Source organism: Papilio polytes, unplaced genomic scaffold (genome assembly GCF_000836215.1).
Source record: "Papilio polytes unplaced genomic scaffold, Ppol_1.0 DF821511.1, whole genome shotgun sequence".
NCBI lineage: Eukaryota > Metazoa > Arthropoda > Insecta > Lepidoptera > Papilionidae > Papilio > Papilio polytes.
The window spans coordinates 1,891,170-1,902,290 of NW_013527693.1; the positions used below are offsets into that span (position 1 = coordinate 1,891,170).

At 31.9% G+C, this 11,121-nt stretch overlaps 1 protein-coding gene across 1 annotated transcript in view; it reads right to left on the reverse strand.

The window, feature by feature from the left end:
• The window catches only part of LOC106108569 (dual oxidase maturation factor 2), a 34,631-nt gene extending 25,600 nt beyond the window's left edge, over positions 1-9,031 (reverse strand). Inside the window, exons 1-2 of the mRNA XM_013289778.1 lie at positions 8,914-9,031; positions 3,529-3,712 (exon numbers count right to left, since the gene is read on the reverse strand). The gene's annotated coding sequence lies outside the window, so the exon portion shown is untranslated. The remainder of the gene's footprint in view (positions 1-3,528; positions 3,713-8,913) is intronic.
• Positions 9,032-11,121: the final 2,090 nt, after the last annotated feature.

Here is an 11,121-nt window from a genome sequence, read left to right on the forward strand (position 1 = left end):
AAAAAAAATAATAATAAATCTTACTAATATTATACATTCGAAAGCTTAGATTTATGGATGGATGTTTGTTAGTGTTCTAGCCTAAACTTTTCGACGAATTTCGATGAAATTTGGTACTGATCTAGAACTCACTTTAGAAAAACACACAGCCTACTTACTAAATTTTTTTTAATTTATCGCGGACGGAGTCACGGGCGAAAGCTAGTATTTTAAGTAGTGCTTTAACTGTGCATTTACGGATTGCACGCATGACATGTGAATATTACCCAATAAGATTTTTATAAAGGTTCCAATGTTTGTATGTGTGTATCTAATTAAAATTACTTCCGCCAGTGACCTCAACACCAAAAATTGTGTGTCAATGACTGCCTCAGAGGCACTGACATTCGAATGGTAAATACAACATGTATGTTATCTACTTTTATCTCTTGCTTCAAATGTGAAAATTTTTAGGGACATTGTTCGTAGACAATTGTGTAATTCAAATTATGTGACCGACCTTTAGATTATGCAACAATCTTCTATTGAAAAAAATATTTTTATTTTACTTGCTATAGTAGTAAGAAGCTCTCGGAAGTTGAGATCAAAAATTAATTTTGTCTCCGGAATCTAAGATGATCTTTGCCTTAATTTACAGGACAAAAACCAGAAATAATAATTATGAATCCATAAAAATAACACCTTTTTATAGACGTCTAAGAAATTGATTGTACTTCTAATAATTAGAAAGCGGAAAGCGTCGATCATCAATGGCAAATGGTGCGTTTCACAAAATTTATTGGTATTTATTGTATGGTGAATCGTCAATTAATGTCTTTGTGTTAGGCAACGATTGCAAACCGGCGTGTAATCTCGCAGAGTTATGTTCGCAACACTGTGTCATATTGTTGTGCGCCCGCATTGACGCGTTGACACAGCTTTCTTTTAAAATATCCTCGCTTGTGTAACTTGGCACATGTACCTACATTTTACAATCAATGGCTATAAATCATTTTATCTAGTTTCAATATATTCTTTCATAACACGTTTGTAGTTAAATAATATTGTTAATGTGTTTTTAGATAAGTGGCCTAACGAGCAATGAATCGTACAGTTTTAGCTGAACTAAGTCTAGGTAATACATAAAAATACAGGACTTACATATGTCTGTAATACACAACAGACCACAAAGGTTTAGTGGCACACATAGCTATGATTTCGTGTTCATGTTCAAGAAAGGAGTGTTGAATTTCTAATAATTGAATCATTCCTACATAAGAATGGTACAAGTGGGTGGGCATTAAGGTGATGTAGATCTGAGGAACGCGGTCGGGGCCGACACTAGGCTGCCTCAAGGCGTAGTGTATAATATTATACCATTGTTGTCACGGTACTTTATTCACATTATATTGCTAAGGATCTTAAAGATCCATTTTGTTTTCCAATAACTCACTTCGTTAATCGGTATTGTATATATGGTACCCATTATTAAATTTAAACATATACGGAAACTAATGTAACTGGTTTATTAATGTTATTAAGGTCCTTAAGAACGCATATTTAAGGTCATTTACAAGATGTATTTGAAATGACAGAAGAGTATGTATTCGTATAGTTTAAATTAAGATCATTCTAGAAACACTATTCATATTTGACATTGAAAATATGTAACACGTAACACAAACCTTGGCATTAGTGTGGATTTATTTTTTTTATTTTTAGTTATGCTATTGATTATTAGACAAAATAATAAGTCGTTAGTTATTTGTTTTTTGACGTACAAAGGGCGTGAGTATGTCGATGAGGATTGGGACATCGCGTACCTCCGTAGAAAGTCAACTTTCTTTCAACGTCTGACGCAAGGGTATGACATTACAAAGGGCGCGGCGATGTATAACCGTTTATAATGTGTCATAACTTACGGATGCTTTACCGAAAATGACATTTCTTAATTAGACTTTCCAATAACTGACATTATAAAATACCATTGACGTCACGTTTTTTGCGCGCTTTTAGCCAGGAACAACTATCATTAAAACAGTATATTTGCTACTAATAAACTTTTGTTTCGTAAATTAATATGTATGTTATATTATTCATTTTATTTACATTTATTTAAAAACAAAGTGTTCACAAAACATTTCCATATAAAGTTACCAGATCTGCTGTTACTAAAAACCGGAAACACGAGTATAAACTGGACATAATTATTATCATAAGAACCGGAACATTAAAACAAGAAACGGAAATACTAACTGGAACATGGACATGTAATGTATAGTTTATACTATTAATATAAAACATTGATAAAAACAAAGGGAGTTTCTCTCAAGCCTGGATGAAAAACATTTTATCGATTAAAAATCCCGCCAATGGTTTAGAGGTAAAATCCAAAAGATGGCGCTATAAAAGAAAATATTAAAATTCTGTTATTACATACAAGTTCAGTGTTTCTATTTACACTTTCTCTGCACTCCGCTGCTTACCACACTTTACGTCATAGCGTGCCATCGTAATACAATGCTGTTACGGCGAAATGGTCACCAATAAGTGGGACAATAGCCCCACAACGGCCCTATTAGTCATACTTGTAGGTTAATCTTTTTTACGTTATTCATTTATGGAATGTAGTACGTAAGTAATTGATTATTAAAATAAGCATCTTTTGTATAATTTTATTTGTCGGAAGTCCAAACGTTACGTTAGAGCTTGACCTTGTTTATGTTTTATTAACGAAAGATAATAAATTAGGTAAACATTTACGAACAAACAAGATATTTGACACATATATGACACTTACCGATCGTTACAATATGATGAATTTGCTGTTCATTGTTTAATATTGTCGACTAAAAATGTAAGACAAGAAGTGTTATTACTTTATTACCCTCTTTACATATTATAAAACAGTAATAAAACATTATTAAGAGGAAGGCTTTTATTATTGTATGTAATAAAAAACTAAATATCTGGCTCGATTTCCAGAATTCTTTTACCATTAGAAAGCTACATAATCACTGTATTAATAAATATAGTATTAATAAATTTAGTAATAACTAGATTTTTAATTTCGCGACGACGGAGTAGAGAGCACCAAAGCCACCACAAGCTACTTTTTTCAACCGCTACTGTTTAACTAAATATGATGGCAACTCGAAGCGATGTAGTAAGGATCATTTGGATCTTTAACAACGCATCTACTCCCACATGTCTATTGTGACGATAAATTTGTTTTTTATTACAACACTTGTTTATACGTTTCCGTTCATTGTGACGAGTAACTTTGCCGCCATTCATGAGGTTCTGCATAGATTTTTTTATCATGTTTCACTGAATTTTGCACTCAAAAGCAAAATGTTTGAAACGAATTGTTGTATGTAAGTTACTTGACGTTTGAAGATTCTATCGAAATGTTAAAAATATACGTTTCCTTAGATTACTTTCCACGATATCTTTTACTAAAGATTCAGTCTTTTATGATTACTATTAAATTATGTTTTTTTTTATTTTGTGTAGAGGAAAATGATTTTTTGTTAAAAAAATGCTTACCGGATTTCCGCGGTTTTCTTGTACTTTTCTCTTTTCATTTCCACGCGCTTCGTTAAAGCGGACGTTTTTCACTGTTCATTTCACATCGCACACTCATCGTTTTATACGTAATTAATAACAATATACTATCCAAATCACTATTTAAAACACTGCCTTTCTTTCTTCACGTTCTGTTGATTGTAGCCTGTAAAAAATATATTTAAATTAATTACAATAAGTGTTGATATAAGAAAGTCTGAAGCGGCAAGCTAAATACTACACTGACTCGTCTAATGTTTGAAAATGACTAAAAATGTAACATTCATATGTAAATAAATGCAAATGCATGCGGAAACAATGACGCAATTTAAAAGTCTTTAACACCTCGCCTGTGTTGAATCCTACGTTTTTTACTGCATGCAACTAACATGAAGTGAAATAACCTTTTTAAATAACTAAGTATACTTAGTTAATTTACTTATTAGAACAAAGGTATAAGAACATTCTGAGGATATTATCTGAGAAAATTTAATTATTTTAAAAGTGATCTATTTTAAAAATACGTCTTTTTCGTATGCTAGATTTTGTATGAATCGTCGGATATTGGTTTATTCCGAGTCGACGTAAGTGTTATAAGGTTCATTTTATGTTTGGAACTTTGAAAGGTAAATTGTTTCACGCTAGGACTCGAGAGTATCGTAATTCGAGACACAATTAGAATAGATTGGTGTGTGATGTAAACTCCGGTCTATTGTACCAAGGACGCTGTTATCCTTCACAATTGCTCCACAATTTTGAAAGCTTAAAAGCTATCTAATTACAAATCTAGTTTTAGTTGATTGTAAAGGTGCGTTCACAGTGCAAATGCATATGTATAAGATTTATCTGTATACCATAGAATAACTGTGAATTTCTATCCGTCAGTTTGTCCAATAAGTATGATTTTTTGAAAAACTGGAAAGACAGACATTTAACAAATAGATTTTCAAAAAATACGATTAACTAAGGTTATTGTCATTTTTTGAATTTACGTTTAAGTTTGCCTTATTATAAATTTGGTAGTATAAATAATTTAGTCTCTAAATCGTACCAAAGTCAGCGCTCACGGTTTCAATGTGAAGGGGCTCTAAGTGTACGTGCCCGGGCCTGTTCGAGACTTGATCCAACCGTTTCGTAATATTAAGCTTTCCGTAACTAAAAGCGATAAGTAGCTTAATAACTTGATAACCTAAAAGATAAGTATAAACCATTGTATATTATAATAAACTAGAGGACGCATTCGTACGCACAGAATAAAAAAGTAGCTTACGATAATCCCGCGTGCATCAATTATCTACCCAACAAGTTCCGTATACAATGCTGAAAAATTTAAATAACGTTCAATAAAAATTAGTAGCTTCATTTGTTCATATGTCGGAACTTGTGTTTTTTTTACTATATTTCACTAAAATGGGTAAGATAATTTCGTCTAATAATTACTGTATTGTCTTTTTAGTGACAAATTAATGTTTTGATTATTTTTAAAGTTTTTTACTATATACTTATGTGTGCATTACGACATCGTAAGCAAGTCGTGGAATATTCTAGAAGCATTAACCAAAGATACGTCGCATCGCGTTGCCTGTAGTCGTGAGATGTTGCGACTTGCAGTTGCCAAGACATCGGTACGTGTATTCAATACGAAGGAAATTTTACCTCTTTACAATTCGAACGCCACGTGAATGTAATGATATTGCAAATTTCTCAATACGATAACGCTCGGACGGGAAAGTGTTCACAGGCTTTTAATTTAATTTGTACTATTCTTCGCTGGTATTGATTACATAGTTCGTGAAATTATGACATATAAATAGATTTATTTAGCAGCCATCATTCAAATCTATGCTTCAGTCTGTTTTTTTATGAATGATCTGATTAAATTCAATTTATGAACAGTACTTATTATTATAAATTTTTAAAATCTCAAATGTTAAAATCATTACGAATTTCGCAAACACCAGACACAAAAATATATAATGTCGTTTTGCAGTCATTTAAAATAACGATTGTTTGCAAAGCGGTCCATTTATGTACTAATCGGTATAACTTACATGAAAATTTAAATATAAAAGAGGTAGTAAATCATACATTTAATAGTTTGTGTACTTGAGCTCTGTGTTCAATTGCACAATGACCTTCATCTTAAGCTCGGGGCTCGGGGGAGTCGCGGCGCCGGCGGCAGCGCAACGCAATCCCATACCACTTGCAATTAGTTTTAATGCTAATGGATGTTCGATGATTGTTGACATGCGATCTATTGTTAGGAGATTTACTTTTAAATAATATATTATTATAATAAGCAAGTTATCCTTTAGTTGTTTAGCTACTTATTGTTTTAAAATTATTTTTAAAATACCATCATGCGTTCGTGATTGCGAATTTTAGTGTAATTTTTAGATTTATGAACATGTGATTACGTTGTGTTATTTTTTTTTGTTAATGTTATGATAAATTAACTTTAATTACTAGAATATCGTAGTTTTTCTTGATTAACTTAGTTAGCATATTTTTGTTAATTCGTTGTTATTCGCTTTATGCGTAGTCATTCTATGGTATGTTTGCTTTTACAAGGTTAATTAAATAATGCTTAAAACATTACCATAAATTCATGGCACTTCTTTTGAAATTTTCATAATTGCGAAACAAGTACTGATGATTATTTTTCAAGTGTCAACTCGCAAAGCTAACGGTACGAAGGACGGCAGAGTTAACACATAAAAAGTAAATATAAGGAAAATTATAACGCAAACTAGAGGCGACGTCTGGTAACTACGTAGTACATAGTTTGCGTAATGTTGAGACAAACATCAATCAGAGGCGGCCTTGCCCGAAATTTAACAACTACCAACATTACTAACGTTAGTACTCATTGACCACGATAATTGTCAAGAAAATAAAATGCAGCTAAAAAGTTAACCTTTGACCAGCTTGTTCTATTCAAAATTATTTTTTAACATAAATTTATATGTACAATGCAAAGTTTACTCTAACGTGACTAAAGAAGTGACTTTTGTTAATATCTATTCCATTAATATAATGCCATTTAACGTTACTTTGTCTTGTTGAGATTTTAAAAAGAAACTTTATATGTCACGAATTTTCTTTTGAAGAATCATAAAGATAACCCCTGAAACTTTACCTATCAGTTAAACTGTACAGTTCAGTTTTCCTAAAACCTTTTAACTGTACAATTCGACTGTTCATCACAACTAATGGTTTTAGCTTAATGTAACCTTTTTTGTTATTATTGAGTGATTTCAAAGTATTCATCTACCATTTAGACATTACTTATTATGTTAGCCCATAATAACATAAAAGGTTATCTGTTATTTGTTTCAGAGTAGAGATTTAAATACGTGAGAATCTATTACACATTGTGCTGTGAAGCTTGCGATGTGGTACATGTTGCACTAGCTAAATTTAATCATAAACAATAGAGCGAATAAAATTAATTAAGATTTGTAATCGAGACACGCCACTACGTGTACAGATCCATTAGTTTGATTGTAATGAAACCTCCTTTGTTTATTTATTGGTTTCAGTATTCAGCCAGTTATATTGTTTGTGAATGTGGCAATAAGAGTCTATTTAGATTCTAATTATAAAATAAACAAAAGATATATGTTAAAGTTTTGTATTTAATTTATTATTAGTTGTCGTGACAACATTAAATAAATGAAAGTGACTGTAACTTTCTTCATTATCTTGATTAAATATATTGGATTATTTATTTTAGAGTAGAAAGAGAGAGCGCAAATAATGTGAGATTAACGATAAGGATAGCAAGTGGACATTTTATGCAAATGTCAAGACCGCAGGCACAGCTGTGTGATGTGGCAAGACACGCAGTGGAACCAGTCTGCTATTAGAACAATATTACCGAATCTATTACTGAATGATGGTCATAAAGGGTTTGCCATTTATAGACACAAATTAGGTCTGGGGTGTAACTATCGTGGGTTCTTGTATTTGATTTTTAAATTTGTAAAATTATTCAAAATTCGACATCCAGATAAGGAACAGATTATGTTTCTTGTTATTATTGGCTGTAGCTCGCGACTTTGTCTTCGTGAAATTTAAAATATTTAGCCTGTGTTACTCATAGTTAAATTACCTTTCTAATGGTGAAAGAATTTTTAAAATCGACAAAGTAGTTTTTGAGTTATTTCAATCTACAGAAAAATACAAATCTTTCCTCTTTATAATATTAGTAAATAATAGATATAAATTGCACATTACAGATGTGGAAACCAAAATCAAGAAAAAGGTCTATTTGTGAACTGTAAATCACAGTTTTGACAAGCGATAAATTAGAAGGCGAATCGGGAGATGTAATTGCGTTTGTGAACTATTTGCATAAGAACCCGTGAGCTGTTACTTACTGAGATTATTCTTGCGAATCGGTCGGCATATTAGTAACGGTTGCAAATCATCTATTTTGTAACTACCTCGAGCGTTGCTGTAATGTGTGAACTATCGGCCGTTCGACACAATGCCGAATAATAAGTCACTTATTAGCAGCTTTGTGTCGCTTGTTATATAACGTACTAGCTAGCAATATATCTATTACATGTTAATTTATAAGTCATTTTATATAAGGTGAGTTCAAATTATTATGATCTATTATAACGATGTCTGTGAATTTGTAGAGCAGATTTTTTTACCTTATTAGTTACATGTTCTTGATTTACTCCCTATGAAATGTAATTAAAATTTGACTCAAGTGATTTTATCATTAGTCTACGAGGCCAGAGCACCTTTCTTTAGAACATACGAACGCTAGTTCATAGTTTAAACGGCATCTAGCAAGTACCTCGGCTACGTGCCTATAATTCATTTGGTCACAGTCAACAAGTGGCATTTATTCTCACCTTATTGCACTTTGATACTTAAGATAGTACGTATTTCTTAACCATATATTATTATTATATGTATTTAAATAGTGAAACGCAAAAATCATACAGTAGAGAATTGTTGCCATTAACTTTACTGTCGTTTAGAAATATACGAAGTTTTCTAGTTACGTAGCATGATGTCATATTTGCAGACAGCATTGACAAGTTATACGTTACGTGTTTATTGAAACAAGTGGGTGGCTAATAAGTGTTTTTTAATGTTAGTGTTACAGTGAGTAACGTGTTTGTTATGTTCCTTGTAAAAGACATCAACGCGTTTGTTTGATGTAACTCAAGTATTTTGAATCATATAGAAATTACTCGATATTTTCGTATTGGTAAAATATGATACATTGTACATCGTATTATGATACATACGTAGACATTGTATCATATGGTAGAATACAAATGTCTATAAACATTAAAGTCTTTTCAAAATGCCGATAGCAACAATTTAAATTAATTTATTCACCTGCAGCGATTATAATGAAGCCCTTGACTTATAGGGCTAATGGTCACAACACAACACAATCACAAGGAAACGTTAGTTAGGGAATGCGGAGGTCGCCGGCAGAGAGCGCGGCGGTCGCGCGAACACTGCAAACTAACCTCGTTCCTTGCGTCGCACTCTGAACCTCCGCGGAACGAAAGCGCGCGAGAAAGGGACGACTAGTCATTTCTTTCTTTCACTCTTTACGTTTCGCCAGCTTTCTTGATGATTAGCTGCGAGTTTAGATTTTTTATTTAGATTTTACATGATTGTAATTGCTTAGCTAGATATGGTTTATTACATTGACTCTAAATAAGCGCATTTGTAAGATAAGACTAAGAAAAAAAAAAGCTTTTATGTGATTCGTTCTCTTAGTTAATACTTATTTAAAGTGACTGAGATTAGACAAAAAAAAAATGTGTAAAAAATGACGTAAAGTACAAAATACCAAATATTTTAGATTTCAAAGAAGTGTTTATATTTGGCATTTGTTTTTCTATTCGAGTTTAATTAGGATTTGTTGGTTGAAATAGAAGTTTACATAAAACTGAAGAATGTTTAACGATCGAAACAGACTAATTTCAAAGAAAATATTTAAATGTATTGCATTTGTAAATTGTTAATTAAATAAGATTTACCTAAGTGTGTTAAAAGTATTTCCTTGTGAGTATAACTAACTGTGCATTGTTATTCAGGAAGTAAAGAGGATGCAGCTAACTGCACGGAACATCGCAATGCGACGCTTATCGCTTTCTTTTATTAAATAACAAAACAAAAGCAAGTCATAGTAACAGATAACTTGTACGGTCTTCAAAAATAGACAAGCTTTAAAAACAACAATCGATTGAGATGTTGGATAAATTTGTGCTAAGATTAACACAGTAAGGTTAGCAACAAAATGAAACTCTAATTTTGCGTAATGATTGGAGACAGATAATTACATTTATTACAACAGTCATCATCATTAACACAATACGCCTTAACTCTCATCTCACTCCCGACCTAGCTTAATACAGTGCTGGTTGGTTGACTTCACACATATCTTTGAATTTCTTTTAAATTGGATGTACATATGAAATGCGAAAACCATATTGATGCATGACGGAGATCAAACCTGGACGCATAATTTCTTGTCCAGTTCGGTCAAACGCTTCACAATTGGGCCACCGCTCGAATAGATAGTATTTCGGTCTAATTGGGAAGTAAAATAAACGCTGACCAAAATGTTTAATTTCAGTGTTCTGATAAAGCAGTAGCTAATAATTACAAGACTTAATAATTACGTGAAAGGAATAAAGCAAAATTATTAGATAAAAAATTTCGCGGTCAGCTATTTAAAGAGTCGCAATTGTTCCCATTCTCACACAATTGCGCAGCGCAGCGGCCATACATCGACGTTCAACACAATAACAACTGAATGCTAGCGACTGGAGAAGCATTGAGGAAGTTAACGTCACAATTCGTGTTTATGTTATTCGCTCCACAATTTCTAAATTGATGGACAATTATGCAATCGTTTTATTCTAACACAGTTTGTGCACGATTTGTATTCGATTAAAAAATTAATGATGCGTTAATTACTTTGTGGCAACATATTGTATAACCTTTGTTATTATTACAATAATAAAAATAGCAGCATGATATAACATTTACCTCAATATTATATTTAGTTATATATAACTATAGCTGTTGATCGCGACTTTCGTGAAGTGAAAAAAATATAGCCTATGTTACTTAAGATAGTTGTAGATGTCAGCCCAGTACGTACGTGAATCGAATACATACAAAAATCCAAAATAAAAATCTTTCCTCTTAATAATTTAGTATAGATTATGATTTAATATATCAATTTAGTAATCTACGATTTACGGTTAGAAACATATTAGTCTGCTTGTGGTCAAAAGAATCGACCGAAAAGATAAAAAGTGAATTAGATGCGTATCTTTTTTTATCGTACAATATTTATAGGTAAATATAGGCTTAAAAATTACAGAATTAATAAATTTCAAATGTAATAATTTGTTTGTTAATCTGTTAAACTGGGCTCTAAGTCTAAAAGGATAGTGAAGAAATAAATTTATCTTAATTTCTCAGTCGTTAGGCATCACGTTTTTACACGAAACAATTGCCAAATGATTTATATAACATGGACTATACAGAGCGTTAAATTTTATGATGCGTCACTGATCG